At 42.4% G+C, this 15,844-nt stretch overlaps 1 protein-coding gene across 1 annotated transcript in view; it reads left to right on the top strand.

Moving 5' to 3' along the window:
- LOC138676062 (ADP-ribosylation factor-like protein 8B-A) overlaps positions 1–15,844 on the top strand; it is a 59,293-nt gene that overhangs the window by 19,652 nt on the left and 23,797 nt on the right. The window lies entirely within an intron of this gene.

The raw sequence follows: 15,844 nt of genomic DNA on the forward strand, positions 1-15,844 counted from the left end.
ATTAGGTCTATGACATGACATGGTTAAAAACGGACAAGCTGAATCCTTCTATGCCAGTGGTTCCCAAACTCCAGTCCTCACAGCCCTCAACAGATCATCTTAAGATTTTCTTAATATGGCACAGGTGTGTGAACCTGTGATAAGTTCTGATGATTTTTACATCACCTGTGCAATATGAAGAAAATCCTGAAAACCTGACCTGTTGGCGGCTGTGAGGACTGGAGTTTGGGAAGCACTGTTCTAAGCTCTATGTAGAAACAAGAAGTCTCTTTTCCCTGCAGGAGTCATCTCTCTCCAACTCCTGACCCAACTGCTCCACTCCTCTCTCCTGCCAGAGGACTTTGCAGTGAGTAGTATTGTAGTTCTAATGCTGACTCATGCAGGGGAAAACTTCTTGTTTCTTCATAGAGCTTAGAAGGATTCAGCTGGTCTGTTTAATCACGTGATGTCATAGACCTAATGGAAAAGAGAAAAATTAGCAGGGTAGAAGGCAAAATTGAGCAGTTGTAAGTACATTTATATCCACTCAATATATTGCAATCATATTTTTTTATATATATATAATAGATAAAAATTTTGAAGGACATGTTTTAATTTAGCTTGACAGTGGCAATGGGGATTGGGTTAGAAGGAAAAGGTGGAGCCCATTAACATTGGTGTATAACAAGCTGTGAGCTGTCAGCATCTGTACTTGCTATATTTTCTTTAGTCACATTTTGCTCAATAAAGGCCACAAGTGGCTGAAATTTTACAGCTTTTTTTTTTTTTTGATGAAAAGTTTTAAGAAAAAATTCTACCATTTTGGATTTTTTTTATTTTATAGTTACCATTGAGTTTGATGGGGGTATGCAAATAAAGGGGTGAAACTGAGCATGCACAGAGCACCCTCAGTCTCATATGTAAATAGAGAGAAAGCAGTAAACTCTTATAGGGGCTGAATCACTATAAGATTATGTAGTTAGTTTGGGAGCTGACAGACTCCATGTATAGATATTGTTTTTAGATGTACCATGTTTGTTCACTTTGGGGCACAGCACAATGATCCACACCAAAGCTTAAAAAAATAAGGACTGTGCTTCATCCTCATCACAGAAAGTTTCCCCCATTTGACTGCAAGTGTATAGTTGTTTTCAGAAAAATGTAACTGTTTTACGTGAATGGGACAGATGCAGAGCTTTCCTCCACAATAACCTACACCTCTTAGGAATTCACCTGAAGAGCTGTACCCATTTGCGACGTTTATGGCACGTCCATCAGCTGTGCCATAAATATCTGCTCCAATTATGGTCTTAGGCAGCCAACCTCATTCATATAGCTTTGGGGATATATGCAAAGATGCCAATAACCTTTTACAGCATTACATAGTCAAGATGATGTCTGAAAACTGTTCATTTGTTCTAGTAATCTGGAATATGCTAGTCCCCAATTAAACTTGAAATTACAAAGTGGGTTGTAAAGTTGAACTTTCCTCAGCATAGTCTCTTGAAAGTAAAAGCCTAATTCCGTTCATGAACATGTTGTTTTCATGTCAAATAAGGTTAGGCGCAGATACGCTGCTGTGCATTTAGCCTACAGTAAATGTGAGGAGTTTTTCCTACTGTATACTGTGATGTGTACGTGGGTCTCCATTAACCCCTTCGCCGTACTAGTACTGCTCTGCTGGAGGTGCGTTCGTGCCCAGAGCAGTACTAGTACTGTGCCACGATCGTGCCCTCACACTGAGCGCTGTGGCGATCGGGTGCATGTGTTAGCTGTATGTGACAGCTGACACCCCACAGCAATGCCCACAATTGTTGCTAGCACTGATCGCGACCATTTAACCTCTCTGATGCCGCTGTCTGTAGTGACAGCAGCATAGAGAAGCATTGCACAGGGAGGGGGCTCCCTGCACTCTTCCATCAGGACATCGCAATAGCACCGTAACAAAAATAAGGAGGCAAAAAACAATGCTTTATCATCATCATACCACCGAACAAAAAGTGCAATGAAATGCTATCAAAAAGATGGATATAAATAAAAATGGTACTGCTGAAAACTTCATCTTGTCCCGCAAATAACAAGCCACCATACAGCTTCATCAGCAGAAAAATAAGTTATAACTCTCAGACTAAAGCAATGCAGAAAGTTTTTTTTTTTATATATAATAGATTTTATTGTGTAAAAGCGCCAAAACATGAAAAAATATATAAATGCGGTATTGCTGTAATCGTACTGACCTGAAGAATACATTTTACCACTTGCGGAACGGTATTTAAGAAAAAAAAGAAAAAAAAAAAACACAATTCCTGAATCGGAATTGCTGTTTTTTGTTCACTCTGTCTCCCAAAAATCGGAATAGAAAGTGATCAAAAAATGTCATGTGCCCAAAAATGGTACCAATAGAAACGTCAGCTTGTCCCCCAAAAAACGAGACCTCACACGACTGTCGGTTGAAATATAAAAAAAATTATAGCTCTCAAAATATGGTGACGCAAAAACATGTTGCGTCTTTTAGTGTGACAGCTGCCAAACATAAAAACCTGATATAAATCTGGTATCGCTGTAATCGCACCGACCCGAGGAATAAAGTCACCTAATCACTTATACCGCACAAGGAATGGTGTAAAAATAAATAAATAAACCAATTCTTCACTGTTTTTTTTTTTTTTTCTTTCTGCCTCCCAAAGCTCGCAGTAAGGCTCGGCGCACACACATTTATTCTGCGCTTGCATCGGGGTTTCCATGTAAATCTCTGAAATATGTGATTCGGGCAGAACCTCTGGCTGAAGATTCCCTATAATGAGGCAGATGGAGACACTGTGGACATTGTCTGACCTGTGATCTGGCGGTGTCCGTCCGTTTAGGCGTGCATAAAAGCCGTCGGTCACAGTTTTGTGCACTTCTGAAAAGGACACTGCGGAACAGAGGCCAGACGAAGTCCAGAGTAACTCTGCTGCCTCATTATAGTGAATGGATCCTCAGGTTTCATCTGAATCAAGTTACTTGGAGATTTAGGTGGAAACCACAAAGTAAGTGGTCAGTGTAGACAGAGGATAACTGTGATCCCAAATGTTATGTAAAATGTTCCCAATAAAAGCTTCCACTCAATCCACAAAAAAAGCAAGTCCTCATTCATTTGTCATTTGTTAACGGAAATATAAGGGGCTTCCATGTTACTGGTTGCACAAAGGCTCTGGAAAAGCGAAATGGCTCCTCACCCTCCAAAAGAAATTCAGCAAATTCTCCGCTCCCATCTCCAAATGCCCCCTTCCTTCTGAGCTCCAGTGTTCCTAAACCACATTTAGCGCCCACATGTTTGGCATTTCTGTAGTGATGAGAGCCTGCCAAATTTACAGGTGCATGTCTCCAGAAGCATGAGCTGGGCATAATGTACTGGTGACTGCAACATACTTTTCACTACATCATACTGGTCACTACAACAACAGTTTGCAATTTTCACTTGGCAACATCCACTGCTGCTTGTTTCTGAAAGACACCTATGGAGTCAAAATCATTACTACAGCTGTAGATAAATTCCCAAAGGGTTATGATATCCAAAATGGGGTCATATGAGGGGGGATTCTGCACTTCTGGCACTTAGGGGCTCTTTATATGGAATCCGCAAACTAGTCTAGGAACCTCTGTGTCGGGCCTCTCTGACCTTTCCCGGTGCCTGCGCACTGCAGTACTTTGCTCTGCCCTCAACAGGGCAGATTATGCCTGCGCAGGAGCCGCGACATAAAGCAAAGAGGACATCATCGCATGAAGATGGGAAGCGTCAGACCCGGACCGTAACACCCATCGAACCGGACTGCACCAGGACCGCCTCTGGGTGAGTATAATCTAACTTGTTGTTCTTATCTTTCAGGTTACATTGGGGGCTTATCTACAGCATTACAGAATGCTGTAGATAAGCCCCTGATGGCGGTGGGTAGTGGTAGTGGGTCAGTAATGGTGTGGAGAGGCATTTCTTTAGATGACCGCACAGCCCTTCATGTGCTAGCCTGAATGCCATTAGGTACCAGAATGAGATCCTCAGACCCATTGTGAGACCATATGCAGGTGCAGTAGGCCATGGGTTCCTTCTGATGCCCGACAAAGCTAGGCCTTGTGGCTGATGTGTTAGCAGTTCCTGCATGATGAAGGTATCGATGCTATGCACTGGCCTTCTCGTTCCCCAGACCTGAATCCAATCAAGCACATCTGGGACATCATGTCTCGTTCCATCCACCAACGCCCCATTGTATCATAGACTGTCCAGGAGTTGACTGATGCTTTAATCCAGGTGTGGGAGGAGATCCCTCAGGATCAGTCGAGCAGTGTAGTTTAATTGTATAGGAATGATTAGCTGACTACGCTGCAAACAAACACCTACCGTGCGGTATAGATTTTTTTTTTTTCTTCAACTGGTCCCTGTGATGAACAGATGCCTGGTCATTCAACAAGACTGGACCTTTTTCTACAAAAGTTATCAATTAATACTGCCACAAAGCATTAGGCACACATCATGCTGGTCATCTTCACCTTACGAATATTTCTTAAAGGGGTTGGCCACTTTCATATTTTATTTTTTATTACAGAGGAAATCCGTTCCTTAAAAATCAGTCTTTAGCCGAATTCAGACGTCAGAGTACAGAACATGATGCATGGACTGACTGTTTCTCCTGAAATGTGGGGCAGTTCCTGCAGTACTGAGTTAAGGCCTGAATTAAGTGCAATTTACTCTGCACAATTACCATGAGCAAATGGCTTTTTGTGCTACACAAGATCATGGTTCTCGGCAGCTCATCACCCTGTATAAAAAAAATAAATAAATAAAAATAAAAAAAAGGCTCTACGTTGCCAAAAACAATGACAGCTTATGTGCACTGATTGATTACAAATCTCTCGGTGCATATCTGAAGTATGGTTGTAAGGTGTAAACATCTATACATGGTTATTTCAATGGATAAATGGCAAATTATGATGGATGAATACTGCCTGGAAACCATGGTTGCTATGATAATAAATCAGGATGGGGTATGAAACATGAGATTGTGAAGCCTATGAAGAACCAGTCAGCTGATCCATGCTGCTCAAACCACGGACAATTGCAGCCCATACTCTAGAGACCAGACTAGTCCGCCTCTTCCCTTGGCCAGTTCTTCCCAGCACTGCTTCTGGTGAATAAAGTTCCAATCTGAGAGAATTGCAAAGTATATTTTCTCTTAAATGCTCTGGCATTTCATAAAAAGATATACCTGGCTGCAGTTGGTTCCCTCAGCAATCTGCTAGTTGTGGAAGTCCCATAGACACTGAGTAGGACTGTGGTTGATCATGCTCACTGCCCTCCGTTCATTTTTAATGGGCATGTCAAAGACCAGCTAAGTGCTTTGCTATCTTCAGTGGTCACAAACACAATGCATGGTGTGGCAGTGTGTAATCGACCATCTCTCTATTCAAACTTGCTCTTCAGAGCACCAGTTCTTAGGAGCTCTGAGGGTCACAGTAGCCGACTGCTTGTGGTCGAAAAATCATACCCTGTCCATGACAGGGGATAACTTTAAAACTTGGTACAACCTGTCTTAAGATTTTTTTTATTTTTTTTTATTTGTAGCATCCTAACTGTAGGGCCTAGCGACTTCTGATTGCCGAACTCCCACTAATCAGAGTTCCTGGATTCTGAGAATTTTTTTGCCTGCTACCATTGTATTGGATTGTATACAGTAATATTTGTGCTTAAAATGGAGTCCCACTGTATATTCTAATTATCTAATATATAAAGCTGTGTGTGTGTGTGTGTGTGTCTGGGATTGGCATCTGCACCGTCGCAGCTACAGCCACAAAATTTTGCACGGTCACACGTCTGGACCCCGAGAGCGTCATAGGCTATGTTGTGAGGTGAAATTTTAACCCCGCGCGTTCCAATTCACCAAACAGTTTTGCCCCTATCTACAAAATGGGGAAAAAAGTGAAAGGAAAAGTGTTGGAGGCGTCGCAGCTACAGACACAAAATTTTGCACAGTCACACGTCTGGACCCTGAGAGCATCATAGACTATGTTGTGAGGTGAAATTTTAACCCCGCGCTTACCAATTCACCAAACAATTTTGCCCCTATCTACATAATGGTGAAAGTGAAAGGAAAAGTGTTGGAGGCAAATTGACAGCTGCCAGATGTGAACAAGGGGGACTTAAAGAATGAGAGCGATGGCGCCAAAGAGTATATACCGTACAGTTGATAAGGTGGGGCCCCGACATGGGATACTCACCACACACGGGGATATGAACACACACAAAATGCGCCACACACTACCACGTGCATGAACACATATTACCCTCAGCACACATTTCACCACACATACACCAACCTCGCCACATAGAAGTCGAAACACAAAAGTCGGCGCTCAAAACTCGCCACGCGCAGAACTCGCCACATGCAAAAACTAGGCTCACGCAAAACTCGCCACAAGTGCAAAACTCACCTCATGGAAAACTCGCCACACGCAAAACTTGCACATGCGGAAAAATTGCCACATGCACAAAAGTTGCAACACATGCAAAAGTTGCCTCACACAAAACTTGCACATACTCAAAAGGCACCACACATAAAACTCGCCACGCGCAAAACTTGCCATGCGCAAAACTTGCTGCACACAACTTGCTACACTAACCTGTCACATGCAATTTGACACACAAAAAGTTGCTACACGCATGTTGCCACATGCAACTCAACACACACAACTTGACAAACAAAACTCACCCTAAAACACACACAAGTCTGGTATCCTTCAAAAATAAAAATCTGATTAATAAGCAGACAAACTATAAGAACAACAAATGTACCATATAGGAAATTCGGCAGCTGTCAGTCATATAACCTGTCTATTATGTGTATGTGTGAGCTAATATATACTGCCAGGGGGAGGGCTTCCTGTTGGCTGGGGATTTATCAGGCTGCCAATTTAGCTTACAAATACTGAGGTAAAAATACTGAGCAAATAACGTGTGAACGAGGTCTAATACAGGAGGAGATGACACACAGGTGTATATACTATATACAGGGGAGATGACACACAGATATATACTATATACAGGAGAGATGACACACAGGTATATACTATATAGAGGAGGAGATGACATACAGGTACATATATATACAGGAGGAGATGACACACAGGTATATACTATATACAGGAGCAGATGACCTACAGGTATATACTATATACAGGAGGAGATGACATACAGGTATATGCTATATATAGAAGATGACATACAGGTATATACTATATACAGGAGGAGATGACACACAGATATATACTATATACAGGGGAGATGACACACAGGTATATACTATATACAGGAGGAGATGACATACAGGTATATACTATATATAAGAGGAGATGACATACAGGTATATACTATATACAGGGGAGATGACACACAGCAGGTATATACTATATACAGGGGAGATGACATACAGGTATATACTATATACAGGAGATGACATACAGGTGTATAATATATATAAGAGAGATGACAAACATGTATATACTGAGGTGAAAATGAGGTGTGAGTACAAAATGAGAGGAGTGAGGGAAAATAGTGGAGTGATCAGAAAATGACAGATGTGAGGTCGAAATGACAAGTGTTAGGGGGGAATGAGAGGTGTGAGGGAGAAAATGAAAGATGCGATGGGGAAAATGAGAGGCGTGATGGGAAAATAAGAGAAGTGAGGTGCTATAACTAACCACAGATATTTACTATGCCCAGGCAACGCCGGGCTCTTCAGCTAGTACAATATAATATTGGTTTAGAATCTCCTCCATTTGTGGAAGCATTATTATAACCTATATACAGTTTGTGTTTTCATGTACAACTAGCAAATGCTTACCATTACATACACTACCGTTCAAAAGTTTAGGGTCACCCAGACAATTTTGTGTTTTCCATGAAAACTCATACTTCTATTAATCAAATGAGTTGCAAAATGAATTGAAAATCTAGTCCAGACATTGACAAGGTTCGAAAAAAAGATTTTTATTTGAAATAATTTTCTCCTTCAAACTTTGCTTTCGTCAAAGAATGCTCCCTTTGCAGCAATTGTAGGATTGCAGACCTTTGGCATTCTAGCAGTTAATTTGCTGAGGTAATCTGGAGAAATTTCACCCCATGCTCCAGAAGGCCCTCCCACAAGTTGGTTTGGCTTGATGGGCACTTTTTGCATACCATATGGTCAAGCTGCTCCCACAACAGCTCAATGGGGTTGAGATCTGGTGATTGCACTGACCACTCCATTACAGATAGAATACCAGCTGCCTGCTTCTTCCCTAAATAGTTCTTGCAGAATTTGGAGATGTGCTTTGGGTCATTTTCCTGTTGTAGGATGAAATTGACTCCAATCAAGCGCTGTCCACAGGGTATGGCATGGCATGGCATTGCAAAATGGAGTGATAGCCTTCCTTACTCAATATCCCTTTTACCTTGTACAAATCTCCCACTTTACCAGCACGAAAGCAACCCCAGACCATCACATTACCTGCACCATGCTTGACAGATGGCGTCAGGTACTCTTCCAGCATCTTTTCAGTTGTTCTACATCTCACAAATGTTCTTTTGTGTGATCCAAACACCTCAAATTGGATTCGTCTGGCCATAACGCTTTTCCAATCTTCCTCTGTCCAATGTCTGTGTTCTCTTGCCCATATTAATCTTTTCCTTTTTTTAGCCAGTCTCAGATATGGCTTTTTTTGCCACTCTTCAGTGAAGGCCAGCATCCCGAAGTCGCCTCCTCACTGTAGATGTTGACACTGCCGTTTTGCGTGTACTATTTAATGAAGCTGCCAGTTGAGGACCTGTGAGGCATCGAATTCCCCCCCCCCCCCCTCTCTCCCAAACTACACACTCTAATGTACTTGCTCAGTTGTGCAGCGGGGCCTCCCACTTCTCTTTCTACTCTGGTTAGAGCCTGTTTGTGCTCTCCTCTGAAGGGAGTAGTACACACCGTTGTAGGAAACCTTCAGTTTCTTGGCAATTTCTTGCATAGAATAGCCTTCATTTCTAAGAACAAGAATAGACTGTCGAGTTTCACATGACAGTTCTTTTTTTCTTTTTTGGCCATTTTGAGAGTTTAATGGAACCAACAAATATAATGCTCCAGATTCTCAACTAGCTCAAAGAAAGGTCAGGTTTATAGCTTCTCTAAGCTCTCAGCCAAACTGTTTTCAGCTGTGCTAACATACTTGCACAAGGGTTTTCAAGGGTATTCTAACCATCCATTAGCCTTCTTACACAGTTAGCAAACACAAAGTACCATAAGAACACTGGAGTGATTGTTGTTGGAAATGGGTCTCTATACACCTATGAAGATATTGCATTACAAACCAGACGTTTGCAGCTAGAATAGTCATTTACTACATTAACAATGTATAGTGTATTTCTGAATCATTTAAAGGGAACCTGTCACCCCAAAAATTGAAGGTGAGCTAAGCCCACCATCATCAGGGGCTTATCTACATCATTCTGGAATGCTGTAGATAAGCCCCCGATGTATCCTGAAAGATGAGAAAAAGAGGTTAGGTTATGCTCGCCCAGGGGCGGTCCCAGTCCGGTCCGATGGGCGTCGCGGTCCGCTCCGGGGCCTCCTATCTTCATCAGATTAAGTCCTCTTCTTGTTTTCACGCTGCGGCTCCGGCGCAGGCGTACTTTGTCTGCCCTTTTGAGGGCAGAGCAAAGTACTGCAGTGCGCAGGCGCCAGGCCTCTGACCTTTCCCAGCGCCTGTGCACTGCTGTACTTTGCTCTGCCCTCAACAGGGCAAACAAAGTACGCCTGCGCTGGAGCCGCAGAGTGAAGACAAGAGGACGTCATCGTAAGAAGATGGGAGGCCCTGGACCACGACTCCCATCGTACCGGGACCGCCCCTGTGTGAGTATAATCTAACCTCATTTTCTCATCTTTTAGGATACATCAGGGGCTTATCTATAGCATTACAGAATGTTGTAGATAAGCCCCAGATGCTGGTGGGCTTAGCTCACCTTCTATTTTGGGGGTGAGAGGTTCCCTTTAATGTTGGCTTCAGTGGAAAAAACTGTGCTTTTCTTTCAAAAATAAGGAAATTTCTAAGTGACCCTAAACCTTGGAACGGTAGTGTATATCTACAGTTTTTGTGACAAATATGGACCATTGTCAATTATGTGCTCACACATACCCTAGTTTTACACTTCTGTTAAAAGTGAAGTGTGACCTGTGAATATCAATAATTGGTATTGCGGGACTTGTGTTTTTTTTTTTTTTTTTTTAAAAAACCTACATGTGCATAATTCGTAATTGGAGATCGTGCTGATTCCCTTTAAGTAAATTAGGCCTTTTTATGACAAAAACAAACAAAAGAGCCCACATGATGGTTTGCAAGTTCCACACCGGTTTCATTAAATAAAAAAAAACCTGTTATGTGATCACAGCTGCCAATCACAGACTGCGGTTGTGAGTCTATTCTGCCTCCTTAGATTCTGAACGTTTGCATGCTTACAACATATCTACTTTTTTTTCCACTGTATTTAGGGTACTTTAGATTAACAGTTTGCCAGTGCTTATTCTGAAGTCTACACTGCCCTCAATGTATTTGCATGTAGCGAGAACAGCTCACTTTCGCTATGCCATGTGCTTGTTTAAAAAGGTGAAGAGTGGTTAGAGGAACTCTGCAAACTACAGATGCTGGTCACTAGGGGATCATGATTACGTAGGACTGATGAGATTAGGTCAGTCAAAAGCTGACCAGGAAAGGGAGGAAAGTGAGCAGCTAAGGCTACGTTCAGATTTGCGGTGTGCGCCGCTGCGTCGGCGACACAACGCACAACGCAAATAAAAACGCACGCAAAAACGCTGCGTTTTGCGACGCATGCGTCCTTTTTTGCCGAAATTTGGACGCAAGAAAAATGCAACTTGTTGCATTTTCTGCGCCCAACGCTTGCGGCCAAAAAAACGCATGCGTCGCACAACGCAGCACAACGCATGTCCATGCGCCCCCCATGTTAAATATAGGGGCGCATGACGCATGCGTTGCCGCAGCGTTTCCCGACGCAGCGTCGGGAAACGCTAATGTGAACGTTGCCTAACTGGTGTAGAAAAATCAATGACCTGTAGAGCCATCTGGGATCTTATGAGTTAACTCTTAACTCTTGTGGTTGATCTGTTTGCTTGCAAGCTGCCCATTTTGTAAGTAAGAGAAAATGCTCTTTCAGCACAGTAATGACAGTAAATAGAAAAAGCTGAAAGAATGCTTGTTCGCGATAATCTTTCAGAATAAATGCAGCTGAGCTATAACCATTTTATACCATGACAATAACTCTTGGGCTAATTGCAAGTTTTGTATGGCTCCTACACTTCTAGTCAAAAAGGGTTGTTTCTCTCTATGTAAGCTGAGGCAGCAGAAAGGACCCTTTTTAAATGGTCCATACCATGTGAAGATGTCCCCACCCCCTACCCAGTGATCCTTACAACAAGGCTCTGTAGGGAAGAATGGAAGTGTACATGCTCAATTAATTTTCTATGGGATTTCTGATCCCATTTAAAATGAATGGAGTAGAATTGCACATGCTCAGTCTCTTTAGAGCACCACTCTTGGGGTTAGCGGATGTCCAAGCGGTTGGACCCAATTTGGTCAGGAAGTCCCTTATCCTGTTGTGCATGGTGTGTGTGTGTGTGTGTGGGGGGGGGGGATTGGCTTCTGATCTTGGTAAAGTTGAATTAAACTTGTATAAGAGGTTGTAGTGAATGGCCACAGGCAGATTTCTAGAGAACAAAACCAGTTATTGTAGCTTTTTCAGCAGCCACTTTATTTCCAGGTATTTAATTTTGCTTGCAGGTCTAAAACAATATTTGTTACATCTGTTGCTTTTGCATAAATAATGAATTCTTGAGACGTTTGTTTTTCGCAGTCTGGGCTATTCATGTATGCAGTGTACCATAAATGTTATTCAATGATAGTGTGCTGCTAAATACTCACGTGCTCGAAAAATAGGTTCGAGTCTCCGAGGCTGCATGTCTTGTTGCTATTCGACAGCTGCAACACATACAAGGATTGCCTGTTTGTTAGGAAATTCCTGCATGTGTTGCTGCTGTCGAACAGCAGTTAGATATGCAGGTGCGGGAACTCGAATATATTATTCGAGCACGATGAAGACACTCGGCACACAAGCATGCTCGAATCACGTCTTATCCAAGCTCGCTCATCGCTAGGGTTTTAAATTTGGAGTATATTGCTCCATATTTATTAACCCCTTTCTGACATATGACGTACTATCCCGTCGAGGTGGTATGGGCCTGTATGACCACCAACGGGATAGTACGTCCTCACCGATCAGCCGCGCTAACCGGGGGAGCGCTGCCGATCGGGGCCGGGTGTCAGCTGACTATCGCAGCTGACATCCGGCACTATGTGCCAGGAGCGGTCACGGACCGCTCCTGGCACATTAACCCCCAGCACACTGCGATCAAAGATGATTGCAGCTTTCCGGCTGTACAAGGAAGCATCGCGCAGGGAGGGGGCTCCCTGCATGCTTCCCTGAGACCCTCGGAGCAACACGATGTGACCACGTTGCTCCGAGGGTCTCCTACCTCCTCCTCCCTGGATCCAATATGGCCACGGGGCTGCTTCCGGGTCCCGCAGGGAGATGGCTTGCAAGCACCTGCTCAGAGCAAGCGCTTGCAAGCGTCCCTGCAGTGCCTGTCAGATCGCTGATCTGACACCGTACACTGCATAGTGCAAGATCAGCGATCTGACCTATTAACATGATGCACAACCCCCCCATGTTATAAAGTTAAAAAAAATATTCACATAATGTAAAAAAAAAAAAAAATCCTAAACAAAGAAAAAAATGTATATTGTTCCCATAAATACATTTCTTTATCTAAAAAATAAATAAAAGTATACATATTTAGTATCGCCGCGTCCGTAACGACCCGACCTATAAAACTGTCCCACTAGTTACCCCTTCAGTGATCACCGTAAAAAAAGGCAAAAAAACAACGCTTTATTATCATACCGCCAAACAAAAAGTAGAATAACACGCGATCAAAAAACGTCATCTTGTCCCGCAAAAAACGACCCACCATACAGCATCATCAGCGAAAAAATAAGTTAGTTCTCAGAATAAAGCGATGCAAAAATTTTTTCTATAAAATAGTTTTTATCGTATAAAAGTGCCAAAACATAAAAAATGATATAAATGAGGTATCGCTGTAATCGTACTGACCCGAAGAATAAAAGTGCTTTATCAATTTTACCAAACGTGGAATGGTATAAATGCCGCCCCCAAAGAAATTCATGAATAGCTGATTTTTGGTCATTCTGCCTCACAAAAATCGGAATAAAAAGCGATTTAAAAAAAAAAAAAAAAAAGTCACATGCCCAAAAATGTTACCAATAAACGTCAACTCGTCCCGCAATAACAAAGCGTCTGGCTACAGCCTATTAATGACGCCATATGGCGGGCTGCCCAGTGCTAAAAATGCATCCCGTGCGAACAGAGGCCACAGTGTACAGAACAATTTGGGCCCAGCTGCACCCTGCAAAAAATATACGTGCAAAAAAAAACCGCTTTGTATTCCTTGTGTGAACACGCCACATACAGAGTATTTTATCTTAGTGCATTGGTGTACCACACGGCCAAACCCTTATTGAAGGCTGGCTGTTTCATTAGGTATTGCACCTGTGCACTTGCTATTTTGTTTGGGTCCGCTGCACCCTGCTTGTGCATTTGTATTGAGGCCTATTTAGACAGGTAAGCATCTTTGCCTGTTTTTTGGTGTTTTTTCTTGTGGATCTGCGGTAGCCCTTACCTATACTTTCTTTGAATATCTAATAGCAAGTGAGCAGTTTTCTGTCAAATCGCTTACTCTATTTATGGGATAAGATCCTATTTTGCGCGTGTCTCCCTTTTTACTCACAATACTACATGTTACAGTAAAGGTATGGGCAGAATGGTACTGTCATGATAAATTTTGGTTTCCTCATCTTTGTGCTTAAGGGCAGGACTGTGGGTAGGGTCTTCGGCTCAGAGGGCTCAGCCACAGCCCCTCATCTTGGTAATTAAAATTTTGTGTTGGCACCGTCCTAGCTGTGGGCTGCACTCTTGCAAATTCGGCTGGTGGTGGTCTCCATGAAAATGGCGCATTTACAAATCTGCCTCCAGAAGGCTTTAGGAAAGTGGCGCATGTGCATAATGAGATCTCAACTCAGTGACTAGTTGAGATCTCCTTCTGTGCATGCGCCATCGCCATTTTCATGGAGACCACCACCAGATGAATCTGCAAGAGTGCCGCCCACAGCTAGGACAGCGCCAACCCAAAATTTTAAATTGCAAAGATGATGAATGCAGCGGAGGGGCTGTGTCTGTGTTAAATCGAAAGTTCTCAAGTTGATTTAACGAAAACCAGGCTGCTGATTTTTTTTTTTTTTTTTACACGAAGGCATGTATTAAATCAGCATGACTACCATTCTGTCTGTACCTTTTTTAGTTTAACCCCTTCACCCCAAAGCCTGTTTTCACCTAAGTGACAGGGCCAATTTTTACAATTCTGACCACTGTCACTTTATGAGGTCATAACTCTGAAACGCTTCAACGGATCCTGGTGATTCTGACATTGTTTTCTCGTGACATATTGTACTTCATGATAGTGGTAAAACTTCTTCGATACGACTTGCATTTATTTGTGAAAAAAACAAAAATTTGTCGGAAATTATGAAAATTTAGCAATTTTCAAACTCTTAGTTTTTATGCCCTTAAATTAGAGAGTTATATCACATAATATAGTTAATAAACAACATTTCCCACATGTCTGCTTTACATCAGCACAATTTTGGAAACATAATTTTTTTTTGTTAGGACGTTATAAGGGTTAAAATTTGACCAGCGATTTCTCATTTTTGCAACAAAATTTACAAAACCATTTTTTTACGGACCACCTCACACTTGAAGTGACTTTGAGGGGTCTATATGACAGAAAATGCCCAAAAGTGACACCATTCTAAAAACTGCACCCCTCAAGGTACTCAAAACCACATTCAAAAAGTTTATTAACCCTTCAGGTGCTTCACAGGAATTTTTTGAATGTTTAAAAAAATTGAACATTTAACTTTTTTTTCACAAAATTTTTACTTCAGGTCCAATTTGTTTCATTTTACCAAGGGTAACAGGAGAAATTGGACCACAAAAGACGTTGTACAATTTGTCCTGAGTACGCTGATACCCCATATGTGGGGGTAAACCACTGTTTGGGCACATGGCAGAGCTCGGAAGGAAAGGAGCGCCATTTGACTTTTCAATGCGAGATTTGCTGGAATTGAGATCGGAGCCCATGTCACGATTGGAGAGCCCCTGATGTGCCTAAACAGTGGAAACCCCCACAAGTGACACCATTTTGGAAAGTAGACCCCCTAAGGAACTAATCTAGATGTGTGGTGAGCACTTTGAACCTCCAAGTGCTTCACAGAAGTTTATAATGTAGAGCCGTAAAAAAAAAATTATATTTAATTTTCACAAAAAATGATCTTTTTGCCCCAAATTTTTTATTTTCCCAAGGGTAAAAGGATAAATTGGACCCCAAAAGTTGTTGTGCAATTTGTCCTGAGTACGTCGATACTTCATATATGGGGATAAACCACTGTTTGAGCGCATGGCAGAGCTCGGAAGGGAAGGAGTGCCATTTGACTTTTCAATGCAAAATTGGCTGGAATTGAGATCGGACGCCATGTCGCATTTGGAGAGCCCCTGACGTGCCTTAACAGTGGAAACCCCCCCACAAGTGACCCCATTTTGGAAAGAAGACCCCCTAAGGAACTTATCTAGATGTGTGGTGAGCACTTTTAACCCCCAATTGTTTCACTA

This window comes from Ranitomeya imitator, chromosome 4, assembly GCF_032444005.1.
Source record: "Ranitomeya imitator isolate aRanImi1 chromosome 4, aRanImi1.pri, whole genome shotgun sequence".
NCBI classification, from domain to species: Eukaryota; Metazoa; Chordata; class Amphibia; order Anura; family Dendrobatidae; genus Ranitomeya; species Ranitomeya imitator.